This window comes from Muntiacus reevesi, chromosome 4, assembly GCF_963930625.1.
Source record: "Muntiacus reevesi chromosome 4, mMunRee1.1, whole genome shotgun sequence".
Classification (NCBI taxonomy): Eukaryota; Metazoa; Chordata; class Mammalia; order Artiodactyla; family Cervidae; genus Muntiacus; species Muntiacus reevesi.
The window spans coordinates 64,175,091-64,192,601 of NC_089252.1; the positions used below are offsets into that span (position 1 = coordinate 64,175,091).

General features: G+C 39.5%; 1 protein-coding gene across 6 annotated transcripts in view; it reads left to right on the forward strand.

Moving 5' to 3' along the window:
- RBMS3 (RNA binding motif single stranded interacting protein 3) overlaps positions 1-17,511 on the forward strand; it is a 773,699-nt gene that overhangs the window by 276,949 nt on the left and 479,239 nt on the right. The window lies entirely within an intron of this gene.

Sequence of the window (17,511 nt, forward strand, 5' to 3'; positions counted from 1 at the left end):
CCTCTTAAGAAGGTACTTTTATTCTAATATGGAAGCCTAGATTCAACAGGCACTGGCCAGCTATGACAACTGAGCACTTGGAATGTGGCACTGTGAGTATAAAACTCACTCCTGTTTGTGAAGAACTAGCATTAAAAAAGAATAGCAATGCGTCATTAAAATTTCAATATTGATTACGTTTTGAAATGATATATGATTTTTGGATAGGTTGGGCTAACTAAAATATATTATAATTAATTTCTCCTGTTTCTTTTACTTTTTATAAATGTGATATTAGAAAGTTTACAGTTACACTTGTAGCATACATTAGATTTTAGTTGGACAGTACTATTTTTCTAGACCTAGGGGAAATACTGGGTTTTAGTTGTTTCCTCATAAAGAAGGTATTTCCAAGAAGGCAAATAAATACCATCAGAAGAATAGGCTGAGTGAAAGTTATGCAAGATTTATAAAGAAACACACCTCACCAGAGTCCAGTGAAAAGATGAGCGTATGTCTTTATGTTGGTGAAAGTAGTTGGATGTAAACCCTAACTCAGTGGGTGCATACCTACTCTGCACAAATTAATTGAAAGGCTGTTATCCTTTGTTGCTGTTTCTCAGCAAAACACTGAAAGTGCTGATTTCTCTGTAATTTCAAAGATACAGTGCAATCCTTCCCCAGGGAGTTCACTGTCACTCATTAGTGTTTAACTCTACCCAGTGAGGTTAGAGACCTATACCATGCGTGTGTGCTTAATCACTTCTGACTCTTTGTGACCCCTTGACTGCAGCCCACCAGGCTCCCTGTCCACTGGATTCCCCAGGCAAGAATACTGGAGTGGGTTGCCACTTCCTTCTCCAGAGAATCTCCCTGACCCAGGGATCAAGTCTGCCTCTCCTGCATTGGCAGTCAGATTGTTTACTACTGAACCACTTGGGAAGCCCTGGAGACTTAAATCACAGACACCCAACTTTGGGAGGGATCACAATCTATTACATACTAAGGTCAATGTTCATATCAAAATTAATATTAATTATTACATCTGCCTGTAACATATTTTGCAGCGAGGTCCCAACTTAGACCTTACTGCGTTAGGTCTCTGCTCAGATGTCTTCTGTTCAAGAGGGCCTCTCATGACAGTATTATCTGAGATGCATAATATCATTTTCCCATGCTTACACACTTTTAAAATGTTTATTTATTTTGTTTATTTTATCACTGCAGCTTGCAGGATCTTAGTTCCCTGACCAGAAATCAAGCTCGCACCCTCTGTAGTAGAACTGTAGAGTCTTAACCCCTGAACTGCCAGGGAAGTCCCAGACTTTATTATGTTTTTCATAACACTGATGTTCTATTTTATTTCATTCCATCCTTCATAGTAATGAAGGTTTTAAAAATTGTTATAAGTAGTGTATATACTTTGTCTTCCCAGCTAGCATAAAGCTTCATGATGGCAAAATTGTTTACTGAAACAGCCACAGAACCTAGAAGAGTGCCTGGATCGTTAAGTTAGCACTGGGATTCTGTGGTTTTTGCTTTTTCCTAGTACACTTATTTCTAATTGGTCCTTGCTCTTTAATAATGTGTTGACATCTCAAAAACCAAATTTGAGCTGGTCTTCCCACTTTGAAAGTCAGCAGAACAGCTCCTGAGTGCTCCTTCACTTCCTCCTCTGCAACTCCTACACTGAGTCAGGCAGGTAATAGATGCTGAGAATACAGTGGAATTCATGGCGCTGGAGCTCCAGTCCTCAGCAAGCTTGCCTTCCTGTGAACAATCTCATTCTTAATGGTCTTAATCGTTTTGAACTGACATGCCAGAAAATTAAGTTTGATATATCAATCTGTGATGACAAATTTGTTTGCCACTTTGTAGTGGTATCAACAACATATGAGTCACTTACTTTGCAGGGGAGCCAATTCTTAGTTCTTGATGTGAATGAATTCACTTATCCTCACTGTAACACCAGTGTTACTCATATTATTACCCCTGTTTTTCACATGGGGTCACTGAGGCAAGGAGAAGCACATAATTGAAGAGATAGGCTGGCTCCAGGATGTTTTAACAACCCAGTTGTTACTGATGCAGCTAACTCATTCATGTATTTACCAAAATAGAATTACTGTTGACCTCCTCAATGAAGTTTAAGATCCTGGTTTTACTCTGGTTTGGGCATGCCCTTGGTTTGGAATGCCTTTTGTCTCCATCTTAGCGTAACACAGTCTTACCCATTTTACAAGACTAAGCATGCTGTAAAATCCGGGCCAGTCAGGAAAGCGAATATGCCTCTTGGCTGATCAGAAAGAGGGATTGTTTGCATAAAGATGGAAGAGCCAAGAAGCTGAACCCGCAGGTGGGGACGGCAGGGCACTACCACACATCCAGGTCTGCAGGGAGACGGAGGAGGTGGGGTTACCACAAGCAGAAAGCCCCTCATCCAGAGCAAACTAGAAGGGCCACCTGCTGGGAGCTGAGGCAGGGGACACTGTAGCAGACAGAAATGCCTGTCTCTGCTGCCCATTCTCCTGCCGGAGCCTCCCACTGGCGAAACCTCCTGGAATACAGTTGACAAAGAAGCCTGGGAAGTGTAGTTTCCAAGGATGCAGAGTGGGAGGATGCTGCAGGATATAGCAGGTGTCTTCTGACCTCAGAGCTGCACTGGCCTGCCATTAGTACCTTTCCTCTTTTATGGCATGGCAGATATTAGCATAGGTCAGCACCATTATACTGTGAATTACTTATTATGTTCAGCCGTGTTTAAGTGCTGGTCACACAGTAACACTGCTACCCTCAAAAGAGTCCTAGAAATTAAGCGAACTATTTTCTCTGTTTTCCAGAGAGAGAAACTAAGGCACAGTAATGCCCCAGCATCACATATTAAGTGGCAGAACCTGAATTCTATTCCAGGCTGTGTGGCTCCAACATCCATTCTCTTAACACCGTAGTCCTCTGCTTCTCAAGTTTCCTGCCCTTCTAGTTTCCAGGTATCTTGTGCAGGTCACTGCATGGAGCCAGGGATGCAGTAAATACTCATTTGAAAATGATTTCCTGATTTTACTATTATGTAGTCGTTAATTAGGTGTTTAAACTTTCATAACAACTTGGGTTGGTTTGTTTTTTGAAGTGTTATTCCCTTTTTTTTTTTTTTTTTTAATGTTGCTATAGTCTTATATGCCATAGTCTGACTGACCTGTGCTTTTTCATCTCCACAACTGCATGTTATTTTCTGGAAAGCAAATTCCTAGGATCAGGTATCCAGAGATATCTTCTTTTTAGAAAGTTCTCCATTGTTACCCAGGGAATGGATATTGTCATAAGTCATGTTCCTGGGAACATAATCAGCTTGATTCCTGGAAAGTTAACTTTGATGAAGCAAAATTCTTACAGCAGCTGCTTTCTATTATCAGCCTGCCGTGGCTGGCTTACGATACTTAAGAAGCTTTACATATGTCACGGCTTTTAATGCGCACAGCCACCCTGTGAGCATTCTGAGAAAATTTTCCAGTGCCTTTACTTTGCATGCTTGTTTGGTACCTGTTTTTTCTCAACTATTGTTATGTCCAGTTTCAATATGAGGACATTTTCAGGATGTGGAAACTCAGGCTCAGGGATCACACCCAGTTAGCAGCAGAAAGGGGATTTGAACTGTGTTCGCCCAGAACTTACAGAGGTTTCCATGGCATAGGATCCCATACAATACAATACATCTCTGCTTAGAGATGAAGGGGTTGAAGGGAAAGCAGATACTTTTTGATGCCTGAGGAATGTGGATGCGCCTTTAAAATGCACATAGATTATACAAAACCTTCAGGCTTGGAAAGGATGGCCTTTACATTTTTTTTTAAACTTAATTTTTTATTGGGGTAGAGCTGATAAACAGTGTTGTGTTAATTTCAGGTGGACAGCAGAGGAACTCGGCCATACATATACATGTTTCCATTCTCCCATAAACTCCCCTCCCATCTATGCTACCACTTAACATTGAGCAGAGTTCCCTGTGCTGTACGGTAGGACCTTGTTGGTTATCCATTTTAAATATAGCAGTGTGTACATGTCCATCCCAAACTCCCTAACTTCAGAGTGACCGCTTGTGACCACCAGCAGCAGAAGAAAGTAACTGAAGAGTGGATTTCTTTTTAGCGAGCAAAATCTAAATACGCATCTGTTTTACTTGAGGCATCCACATCCTCGTCGAGGCATCCACATCCTCGTCTTGCTTCTGGCCCTTCTTCCAGTTGGATTTCTGTGTGTGACCGTTGTGGGGAACTGTGTCTTTAAAAATATATTTTAAAAAGCCCATGGTTAGCCTGTGAGCACATTATCCTGGCTCTGACCTCAGGAACTGAGTTTGACTAGGCTCTGTATCCAAATAGAATCCAGAGAGGCATTCCTAAACTTGGACCTTTTGTCCAGGCTCACTTCCTGTTGACCTCGTGACAGGCTTCCAGCTGGCCGGTGCTCCAGCTGTCCGCACAGAATAGGGAGCTGTGTTCTCCAGGGCTGCGAGATCATCCAGCTGATTAGGAGGAGCATGGAATGCAACTAAAATGCCAGTTCTCTTTCCTTTCTGGGTTTGCTCAAGTGCAAAGGTCAACAGGAAGACAGAGCAGCCCAATGTGTTGGTTGGTAATTCCACCCTCACTAAGGCTCAGGGATGCAATCCATTCCCATGCCCGTCTCCTCAAAGAGTCCTTCAACCTCAGATCTTTCTCCCCTAAACTCCGGCTTGTATGAACATGCTATTAGCCGGCAGGGTCCAATTTCAATATTAGCAGTTCCATTCACTTTCAAGGTCCTCGCAGTTGTCTGTATGAATCGGACATTGCTGCCTGTTTTCTTTGGGGGCATTTTAGTGTCATTATCTCAGTGCTTATGTTATTATCTCTGGAAGTGTTGTTTTTCAGCTATTTTCTGCCTCTAAAAAGACAGGGTGGTTTAGCTATTTTATCAATGAAACTTGAGTGTGTAGAGTAGCAAACCCCTGATTTGTGATTTCCTGTATTTCTTTTATGTCACTACCTGACCAAGGAAACACTCAATATTTTCAGTGAAAATACACCTTAAGGATCATCTGTTTTCTAGTGATTCAATGTGTGTCCACACAGAAGCAGCATGAATATCTCCTGGGGCTTGATAGAAACACTAAATCTTAGCATCACCCCAGATCCGCTTCTCAGAATCTGCATATTCTCAAGTCCTGCCCCCACCCTGCCCTCCAATGTTTCCTGTTCAAGTTAAAGTTTGAAAATCTGTACAGTTTGGCTCAGATCCACACTGCAAATGCCCATTACAAGCAGTCCTGAGAGGGATTTTCCAGTCTCTGCTTGAGTACTTCCAATAATAGGAATGTCACTTTTTGCAGGAATCATTGGAGAGCTGAACTCTGCCTCCTTGTCATTTCCACACATAGACCTTGGTTTTTTTTTTCTCTTTAGAGCAAACGGAATGTCTAATATGATTTTTCAAATATTTGAAAGTAGCTAACATGTTTATCAGGTGGCACCACGGTAAAGAATCTGCCTGCCAGTGTAGGACATGCAAGGGATGAAGGTTTGATCCCTGGGTTGGGAAGATTCTCTGGAGGAGGAAATGGCAAGCTGCTCTCGTATTCTTGTCTGGAAAATTCCAGTAGCCCACCAGTAACCCACCAGGCTCCCCTGTCCATGGATTTCTCAGGCAAGAATACTGGAGTGGGTTGCCATTCCCTTCTCCAGGGGATCTTCCTGACCCAGGGATTCAACCTAGGTCTCCTGCATTACAGGAAGATTCTTTACCGTCTGAGCCACCAGAGAAACCTGTTATCAGATATATCATTTGCAGAAAACTTCTTTCATTCAGTAGTCAGCCTTTCTGTACTGGTGGTAATTCTATTCACAGTGCAAAAGCTTTTTAGTTTGATGTAGTCCCATTTATTTTTGCTTCTGTTTCCTTTGATTGAGAAGACAGATCTGAAAATACATTGCTAAAGCCAGCGTCAGAGCACATACTACCTGTGTTTTCTTCTAGGAGGTTTGTGCTTTCAGGATTTACACTTAAGACTTTAAATCATTTTGAGTTTATTTTTGTATACAGTGTGACAGAGTTCTCCAGTTTGATATTTTGCATATAGCTGTCCAGTTTTCCCAATACCATCTATTGAAGAGGTTATCTTTTCTCCATTGTATTCTCTTGCCTCCTTTGTCCTAAATTAAATTACCATAGGTGCATAGGTTTGTTTCTGGGCTCTGTTCTGTTCTATTGATCTATGTTTCTGGGTTTGTGCCAGTAACATACTGCTTTTATTACTGTAGCTTTGTCATATAGTTTGAAATCAGTGTGAATGGGACCTCCAGATTTGTTCTCTTTTCTCAAGAATGCTGTGGCTATACAGGGTATTGTGTTTTCTTATAAACTTTAGAATTATTCTAGTTTCATGGAAAGTGTCATTGGCATTTTAATGAGGATTGCTTTGAATCTGTAGATTACCTTGGGTAGTGTGGTTAATTTTAACAATATTAATTCTTCCATGATTATGATATGTAATTCTCTATAATCACTGAGCACGATAGATCTTTCCATTTGTTTGTGTCATTTCCAATATCTGTCATGAGTTATAGCTTTCAGTGTACAAGTCTTTTACTTCTTTGGTTAGATTTATTCTTAGGTGTTTTATTCTTTTTGATATGGTTGTAAATGGGACAGTTTTTCATTTCTCTTTCTGTTAGTTCCTTTCACATAAACACAACAGATTTACATATGTGTTAATTTTTCATCCTGCAGTTTACTAAAAACGTTTACTCTTTCTAATAGTTTTTGGTCTGTGCTTAGGATTTTCTATATATAGTATCATGTAATCTGCAAACAGCAGCAGTTTTACTTCTTCCTTTTCAATTTGGATTCCTTTTATTTCTTTGTCTTTTCTGATTGTTAGGACTTCCAAACATGTTGGATAAAGGTGACAAGAGTGGTCGTCATTGGCTTGTCCCTGATCTCAGAAGAAATTCTTTTAGCTTTTCACTTTTGAGTGTGATGTTACCTACAGGCTTTTTGTATATGGACTTTAATATGTTGAGATATTTTCCCTAGGTGGGGCTTCCCTGATGACTCAGACAGTAAAGAATCTACCTGCAATGCAGGAGACCTGGATTTGATCCCTGGGTCTGAAAGATCCCATGGAGAAGGAAATGACTACCCATTCCAGTATTCTTGCTTAGAGAACTCCATGGGCAGAGAAACTAGGTGGGCTGTACAGTCCATAGGGTTGCAAAGAGTCAGACATGACTGAGCAGCTACCAGTTTTGCTTTTCATGTTTCCCATGTACTTATTTTGTAAAAAGTTTTTATCATAAATGGATGCTGACTTTTTTCAAAAGCTTTTCTGTATCTATTGAGATGCTAATGAAATTTCTGCTCTTCAATTTGTTAATATAATATATTACATTGATTTGTAGATATTAAAATATCCTTGCAACCCTGGGATAAATCCCAGTTGATCATGCTGTATGATCCTTTTACTGTATTGCCAAATTTGGTTTGCTGATATTTTGCAACTTTCTCCATGAGTGATATTGGTGTATGTATGTATGTTCTGTCTTTGTTGTGTTTGTCTGGTTTTGGTATCAAGATGATGCTGACTTTATAGACCAAGTTTGGAAGCATTCCTTCCTATTCATTTTTTTTTTAAATAGTTTGAGAAGTATAGGTGTTAACTGCTTAAATATTTCATAGAATCCACCTGTGAAACTGTCTGATCCTGGACTTTTGTGTGTTGGAAGTTTTTTATTTTGATTCAATTTCATTCATAGTAATTGTTCTGTTCATATTTTCTCTTTCTATCTGTTCAGTCTTGGGAGATTGTATGTTTCTAGGAATTTATCCATTTCTTCTAAGTTGTCCATTTTTTGGCTGACTTTTTTTGTGGAACTCAAAGTTTAAATTTTGAGAATTTAAGATTAAATGAAAATTTAACCTTAATCAACATCCCACTAGAGATGGATGCTGAGTATTTTGTGGCCATTATCTAGGGAATGTGTTCCATTCTCTTGCTACTCAAAGTGTGGTCTAAAAACCAGAAGTCTCAGCATCATCCAGGAGCTTACCAGAAATTCAAAATCTTAGTCCCAAAACAAAGCTTCAGAATCTGCTTTTTTTTTTTAACCATGCAACAAAATATTTATTAACATTTTGAACAGGTTCAGGCATTATGGAAACTGGTAATTTCTAAACTTAAATTGGGACAAATGGCTAGAGTGCAGAATGATGCCACCATTGGGCATTATGAATGCACCTCTGAAGAATTAATGGCCACCCTTCAGATGAAGGACAAGGTGCAGAGTCGACTCTTTTTGGATGTCGTAACCAGAAAGTGCGAGCCCCCATCTGGGCATTTGTATTTTTCAAAAAATTCTAAGATAATTCTGATGTGCATCTGAATTTTAAAGATTACAGGTTTTTCTATTAAATGATACTTTTAGTGAAATAAAATTCTATTGTTTTCTGTTGACCATTCATGATACAATGATATTAAGTGAATAATAGTTACCAGTTCACAGTAGTAAAAGATGTTTACCAGTTTTCACAATCAAAAGCCAAACAAAAAAATAAAAGTTAATTACAACTGCAAACCAAAATGGAAGCATGATTAACCTAACAATGTAAAATGCTGCTGCTGCTGCTGCTAAGTGACTTCAGTCGTGTCTGACTCTGTGCGACCCCATAGACGGTAGCCCACCAGGCTCCCCAGTCCCTGGGGTTCTCCAGGGAAGAATACTGGAGTGGGTTGCCATTTCCTTCTCCAGTGCGTGAAAGGGAAAAGGGAAAGTGAAGTCACTCAGTCGTATCTGAGTCTTAGCGACCCCATGGACTGCAGCCTACCAGGCTCCTCTGTCCATGGGATTTTGAGGCATGAGTACTGGAGTGGGTTGCCAGTGCCTTCTCCAAACAATGTAAAATAATTGTATACAATTTGGGAGGTTAAGTAGAGTGATGTGGTAAGTGGGAGTGTATATATGCACATGTTTTTATCCACCCAGCCAATCTATGTCTTTGGATTGGTGCATTTAATCCATTTACTTTTAAGGTAATTATCCATATGTATGATCCCATTACCATTTTCCCATCCAAGTACTAACCAGGCCCGACCCTGCTTAGCTTCCGAGATCAGACGAGATCGGGTGCATTCAGGGTGGTATAGCCGTAGACCCATTACCATTTTCTTAATTGTTTGAGTTTATTTTGTGTACATCATTTCCTTCTCTTTGAGTTTATTTTGTGTACATCATTTCCTTCCTCTTTCTTGTCTAGAAAAGATCCTTTAGCATTTATTGTAAAGCTGGTTTGCTGGTGCTGAATTTTCTTAACTTTTGCTTGTCTAAAAAGCATTTGATTTCTCCATCTAATCTGAATGAGAGTCTCTCTGGGTAGAGGGTTCTTGGTTGTAGGCTAAGATAAAATATTAAAAGCAACAAGGGAAAAATGACAAATAACATGCAAAGGAATCCCATCAGGCTATCAGCTGATTTCTCAACAGAAACTCTACAAGTCAGAAGAGAATGGGATGACATATTTAAAGTGATGAACAGGGAGAAACTACAACCAAGAATCTGCATTTTAACCAGGTCCCTAGATGATTTGAGATGCACCAGTCTGTTCTTCTTATTCTTTTTTTTAGTTTTATTTTTGGCTGTGCTGTGTAGCTTGTGGGATCTTAGTTTCCTGACCAGTATTGAATCTGTTCCCTCAGCAGTGACAGCCTGAGTCTTAACCACTGGACCGCCAGGGAAGCCTCACTTGTCTGATCTAACGCTCCATCAAACAGGCTTCAACTACGGGCTCTACCTGGCTTGTTTTTCAGTTTCTGTTTGTTAAACTACAGAGAGCGTATTGATACCACTCACCTTTGCGCTTGTACAAAGGGCTATGTCTTTTGTTCCTCATTTGTTCTATTTTCCACTTCATTTAGGACGTAAGCAATGTAATTTGAAAAGAGAGCTTGTGATCTCTCTCGGTGCTGAATTTTCTCAGTCAGGATATTTATAGAATAAGAGACGCCAATGTTCCATGCGCCCCCTGTTTCAACTTCTGATGTTTTTGTTGCTAATAAGCGCCCTTCCCTTGGTGTTTGAGCATCTCAAGTGTTCTTGCTGAGGCAGCAAGGAAAATGCAATTTTGTGCTTGCGGAGGATGTCTTCCTGGTAATGAATATGATGCTAAGCCTCTGTGCCTCTCAGCATTTATCAAATTTGGACACAAGCTTTAAGAACAAAAATAGAACTTGGGCCACTAGGGTCTGAACTCAGCCTGGGGAGCTCACTGGGGGATCTTTGTAAACTGTCTCTGGTCACTTAGCAGTTCCCTACCGTTTCCTACCTGTTTTTCCATTGTTTGTCTATTCTTCTATAAGCCAGGTTTATGAACTATTTTGGTCCCCCATCTATTTACTCTGCACCTTGGAATAACAGAATGAGTACCATTCTGAATCTCAGGAGTAGCAATCTTTTAGGTACCATACCTGCTAATATGGCAGGTTTCCAATAAATGTTATATCATTTCCCTCTCTCTGTTATTATTAATAATTAGTGATAGGACTTTGAGGTTCTGTTTAACTCTTTCAGTTTGCATTTCCCTTGTCAAAATACAACTTAGACTGAAAGACTGTCTCTATACAGAGAACTCATGCTTTTCAGGATGGCCTGTCTTAAGACAAACATCCCTTGGACTCTGACTTTTGATGGAAGTAACCTGACAGCATTTTATGTCATGGGTTGCTGAGGGAAGGTGAGCAAGGCTCCCTGTTCCCCAGCACTGGGACCCCACGTCTACTGTATATACTACCCTTCTCCATAAAGTCTTTTATTGAGAAAAATTTCCAAGCTCTTAAAAAGCAAGTGTGATCCTGTAAGACATAAAAACAATCGATAGTACACAGCACACCAATGACACTCTAACAGGAAGTAATAAAATACATTTTGTCTATGACCTTGTACGTTTCACTTTGTGCAGTGACAAAAACCAGAGAAGCGTGGCTCCTCCTAAAAATATATTGTGTGGATGAAGCCACTGGAAACCTGTACACATTTATTCTCTGGATTTGGAGATTTCTATTTAGATTTTATTTTTAAAGTTATTACCTTGAAGACTTCTAATGATTACTTTTCTCTCAGGTGCCTTTCTCTGATTTTGAGTTTTTAAATGGCTATATTTAATGCCAGTCAATCATGAAGTCATCCCAAGCTATAAGCATTTAAGCCTCTGTGGTTGGATGAGATATCCTCATGCCAGTATCATTTTATGAGTTATTTTTTAACTATTATCATCTATTAAATACCCCTTTGGAGTTTCTGCTTTTACTCAGTTCTCACTGTAGAGATTAAGAAGATCTGTTTCTAATCTATTTATTCTGCCAAGCATTCAATACCCTGTGATTAAAAAACCAAGCAATTATTTATCAAGAGTTTCTCTATCAACATCGCGGGTCATTCCTTAAGTCTCTAGTATGTGCTGTATTTTCACATTTGTTTTATTGGTGTGGATGTAAATGGAAGAGCAGTTCAACTCCAGGTCTTGAATTAAGAAAAGAGACCAGGACTTAAAGCTTGGAGTTTCATCCCCTGTCTTACCATGACAAGGTCCATTTTCATGTAATATCACCTGCCACCTGTTGATTCAGCACATGTTGCCTAAAGACTTTAGCTTTCATTCTTCTCAGCAGTCTGGGGACAAAGATCTGTCCAGACCCTGAGCACACTCTTACCCCCTAGCACATTCTACTTTCCTTTTATTTTATTTTATGTTGAAGTATAGTTGATTCACATTGTTGTTAGTTTCAGGCGTACAGCAAAGTGATTTCAGTTATGCAGATTCTTTTTTCTAATTATTTTCCCATTTACATTATTACAGAATATTGATCAAGGTTCTCTGTACTATACATTAGGGCCTTGTTGATTATCTACTTTATGTATAGTAGTTTGTGTCTGTTAATCCCAGCCTCCTAATTTATCCCTCCCATTTTTCCTTTTTGGCCACCAAAAGTTTGTTTTCTAAGTCTATGAGTCTGTTTTAGAAATAAGCTCATTAATATCAATTTTTGATTCCACCTGTAGGTGACATCGTATGATACTTGTCTTTCTCTATCATATTGCTGCCAATGAATTGTTTCATTTTTTTAATAGCTAGTTCACATTCCATTGTATATATGAACCATATCTTCTTTATCCATTCATCTGTCAGTGGACATTTAGGTTGCTTCCCTGTCTTGGCTATTGTAAATAGCAGCACATTCTACTTTTAAAGCCAATCAATTTTCCTTAAGCCAGAAATCTGAAGTTTCTGCAGACAGAAAGGAAAGTCTGGCTAGATCCTTTATCTCCCAAAGTGGGTAGCTAAGAAATGGCTGGAGTGAAACTAAGCCATGGATTTACCTCATTCTTTTATGAAATACCTCACTTTGTAAAACATGTAAGTTCATACTCTATATTAGGGGAAATGCAGCACAAGTGTTATCTTTCCTATAGACATGTCATAGGTGGGAGATGATCCACATCTATTCAATGTAAGAACATGTTTTCTAAAGTTCCTCTGCACCTTGAATTTGCATTAAGAGATTTTAGATGGCTAATTTCAGATTTATAGATTTTGCTAGGATGAGTTAATCTTTTAGATCATGAAAAAATTTAGCAGTGGGAATTTAGAAGATCTTATTTCAAATCATCTAGGTGGTGACAAATTAATTATACCCTAAACAAGCTTTGCTTATCCATCACCCTTCAAGAATGGCTCCGCCACTTTCAACAGTACAGTTGACATATTATTCACTCATACTACATGTCTTCAGGAAAACTTGGTGAAGAACTATAATACTTTAATTAGTTAAAAGTTTTTTGATGAGCGAGATTATTGGTTCAATGGAAGTATTTGAAGAAAGGAAAGCCAGGCACAAATTGAGAAAATAAAAGCCCAGTCAACAGGTGATGTATGTCGGCAGCCAGTTTTATGGAAACTGCCCAACTAAAATATCAAAGGTGTATTTTATTACTATGAATGAAACTGACTGCAAATAATGAAGTAATTTAGCACACAACATGCAAGATCTTTTACCTAGCAGTTCCCTATTAGGGACATTCCACGGTTAGATAAAGGGGTTCATGTGTTTTTGCTAACTTTCCATAGGGATTTTCAGAGAAATTTTGAATATAAGCAATAAAACAAGCCTTCTTTTTACAGCACAGATATTTGTCTTTTAGATGGCGATGAGAATATCCTGATTTTACAAATGTCACTTAAAGAAAGAACAGCATGTATATTATCTATGGTGAAACAGATCACCGACCCAGGTGGGATGCATGAGACAAGTGCTCGGGCCTGGTGCACTGGGAGGACCCAGAGGAGTCGGGTGGAGAGGGAGGTGGGAGGGGGGATCGGGATGGGGATTACTTGTAACTCTATGGCTGATTCATGTCAATGTATGACAAAACTCACTGAAATGTTGTGAAGTAATTAGCCTCCAACTAATAAAAAAATAAAAATAAAAAAAAAGAAAATGTTGCAAGAAAAAAGAAGATTGAGTTCATCTTGACAATTTATTCTTGCTACTGTAAATGTATTACTCTGTAATCTTATTTGCTGAATCTTAAAATCACTTGCATTAAAAGTGTTCCACTACATGCCACTGTTAAAGTTCTTTGGTTAAAGAGGCACTAATTGCCATCTCTAGTAAATTCATTTTGCCCTTTGGGTTTGCAGTTCTTCCAGTTAACTTTTTCTACCCTCTGGAAATATTTGAAGATTCAGGATCGTGGCATGTCCTCAGAGCTGAACTTTGACAAATTTAGTCTACCTACTAGTTGTTTCCACAAGTTTTCCCTTGATGCTCTAGTCAGAAGCATTTGTGATGCCATAAAATAGATGCAAATAAGGCACTTAAGTATGAGATCAGTGGTTGATGTCATTGCTCTTCTTTTATTGCTAATAAATAGCAATTTTCTGGGGCTCCAAAATCACTGCATATGGTGACTACAGCCATGAAATTAAAAGACACTTGTTCCTTGGAAGGAAAGCTAAGATAAACCAAGACAGCATATAAAAAGCAGAGAGGTCACGTTGTCGACAAAAGCTGCATATAGTCAAAACTATGGTTTTTCCAGTAGTCAGGCATGGGTGTGAGAGTTGGACCATAAAGAAGGCTGAGTGCTGAAGAATGGATGCTTTTGAACTGTGATGCTGGAGAAGACTCTTGAGAGTCCCTTGGACTGCAAGGAGATGAAGCCAGTCAATCCTCAAGGAAGTCAACCCTGAATATTCATGGGAAAGACTGATGCTGAAGCTGAAGCTCTAATACTTCCCTCCCCTGATGAGAAGAGCTGACTCATTGGAAAAGACCCTGATGCCAGGAAAGATTGAAAGCAAAACTAGAGAGGGGTGGCAGAGGATGAGATGATTAGGTAGTATCACTGACTCAATGGATATGAATTTGAGCAAGCTCTGGGAGATAGTAGAGGACAAAGGAGTCTGGGATGTGGTACCCCATGAGGTCAAAAAGTAGGAAACAATTTAGCAACTGAACAACAACAACAAAAGTGGCAATTGAATTGGAACTGATCAAGAAGTATCCAGTGTGGTGGGTTTGGATTGCATGATTCATCTCATGGACTGATTTAAAATTCCAGGAGTTCAGTTCAGTTCAGTCGCTCAGTCATGTCCAACTCTTTGTGACCCCATGAATTGCAGCACACCAGGCCTCCCTGTCCATCACCAACTCCCGGAGTTTACTCAAACTCATGCCCATCAAGTCAGTGATGCCATCCAGCCATCTCATCCTCTGTCGTCCCCTTCTCCTCCTGCCCCCAATCCCTCTCAGCATCAAGGTCTTTTTCAGTGAGTCAACTCTTCGAATGAGGTGGCCAAAGTATTGGAGTTTCAGCTTCAGCATCAGTCTTTCCAAAGAACAGCCAGGATTGATCTCCTTTAGGATGGACTGACTGGATCTTCTTGCAGTCCAAGGGACACTCAGGAGTCTTCTCCAACACCACAGTTCAAAAGCATCAATTTTTCAGCACTCAGCTTTCTTCACAGTCCAACTCTCACGTCCATACATGACCACTGGAAAAACCATAGCCTTAACTAGACAGACCATGTTGGCAAAGTAATGTCTCTACTTTTTAATATGATATCTAGGTTGGTCATAACTTTCCTTCCAAGGATTAAGCGTCTTTTAATTTCATGGCTGCAATCACCATCTGCAGTGATTTTGGAGCCCCAAAAAATAAAGTCTGACACTTTATTCAAACAAGGATTCAAGCAAGGATTCTATAAATTTATTTCTCTCAGAACAGTAAAGTGATCTGCTTCTGGTCTATGTGTAGCCTGTGGGTTTGATGTATCAGCAATATTTGATTATAAACCTTTGACAATAAGCAACAAATAGCTGCTGTATTAGCCTCCAACATGTATTAATCTTATTCCTCTTTAATTCTCATGTGAAGTTTGGAATTACTGCAGATTAGCTAGTTTATATATAGACTACCAAGGAATGACCTCTGAACAAGTGGGAGCAAAAATACCAGAACAGTTAACATTGTTGGTTTCTCTCTGATTTGTATTGCTTTTCCTAAAAGAGAATGTCTGGGACTGGCAATGCTATGAATATCTTGGTAGGCATGCACACACATGAAGTAGGATCCAGGCAGTCATTATGTTAATCTCATTAACAGAAAAGTATGGCATTAGGAAAAAAGCTTGGGGTGTGTGCTTCAACAACCAAGTGTCTCTAAAATTTAAAGTATGCAGGATCAGCATATTTAATTTCTTAAGACTAGCCATTGAGAAAAGAAATTCTTCCAGGATTACTGACTGGTTATTAATATCACCTCTCTACTTTTCTCAGCATTTGCGCCTCATGTTGTGTCAGTTTTGTTATAGTTACGTGTTCTATTCTGATAGCCACTGATTTGGAACATATGCTGGTGTAACTGTGTCATGATCTCTGTTATGCTTCACCACTATAACCTTGTAAGGGCGTAGGACATCTTGGAGCCCTTTCAGAAGAGCATCCTAGCCTTATCCTTTAGGGGCTTCCCAGCAGTGCTGCAGAAATGAGTTGCATGCTACAAGCAGCCCAGGGAGTGTGTGACTGGTGTGTTTTCTGGCCAGGTGGATTTGTTACCTCACTGGGATGTCACTCTGAATTGCCATAGAAAGAGAGAAAAATGCATCGTCATGTCCTGCACCCCTGTCTCTCTCACCACTTAGGATGAACACAGAGTTTCTCCCTTGAATCCAGGTGATAACTAGAATAGGAGAATTGGGCAGGAGTCAAAGGTCAACGACAAACTTTTATTTTGCACATTTCTAGAGACTGGGAAGCCTAGGATCGGGGTGCTGGGGGCTTTGGTGTCTGGTGGGAGAACTCATCCAGGCTTGTGGGTTGGCTACTGCGTGGTCAAAGCCTCATCAGGCAGAAACTGTGGGCTTTAGCTTCTTTCTCTTTTTGTTTTTTCTTGGCCACACCACATGGCATATAAGATCTCTGTTCCCTGACTAGGGATCAAACTCGTGCCCTTTGCATTGGGAGCATGGAGTCTTAGCTACTGGACCATAGGGAAGCCCCCTCTTCTCTTCTTAAAAGAAGGCTCCACCTTCATGAGCTCTTCATGACCTAGTCATCCTCCAAAGATGCCATCTTCAAACATCGTCCTGTTGGGGGTTAGAGCTGTCACACAGGAATTTGGCAGAGAGGAGGTAGATACAAACATGTAGTCCACAACACTATTATAAGTCAAGAAAAAGGAAAATAATAATTCTTATTTCATGCTTATTATAATAGATGTGTCTTTTCTTATGAACAAAAGGAATGGCCCCTTTCCTAAATTTTCAAATATATGCTTTCAAATTGATTTGTATTGGTCATTGTGTTAATTTTTTAAAAAAATGTTTCCAGATTTTTTGTTGGGAAAATGAGATACTAATAAGAAAGACAGAACTGACACAAATGGAAAGTGGCAGTTTTTCTAGAAAAAGATGGAGCATCTAGATTATTCGTAGAGAGATTTCTACTCCTCTAACCTTTGTAAGCAATTTCTCTTTTTTTCCCATTCTGAAAATATATTTAATTTGGCAGAATGGACCACAGGCATGTTTTCATTTCAAGTAGGATTTGAAATGGTTTATCAGGACCTTTGGCCCCAAAGGCTGTTTACTAGGTGAAATACTATTTTATTTTCCTTGGAAAGAATAAATATTTTAATAGAACATTCTGGCTTCCAAATCTGACCCGTTGGCAACAGCAGCTTTAAGTCAGTGTATGCTAGAGGATACCATAAAATCCTAAGAAGCTGCCAAAATATCTTAAACTAAATTTCTTGGCTGAAAGTTGTTTAAAGAAAGTCTTGTACCCTCTTCCCAGGAATTACTCAGGAGCCCTCATAAAAACAAATTCTGCCTCTGATACTGTGAATTTGAATCTTTTTCTGTTTTTGCTTCGCATCTCGAGTCATGACTGGCTGCGAAACACATCAGTGGCAAGTCCTTCAAGTCTCCTGTTTAGTGTGTGTGCGC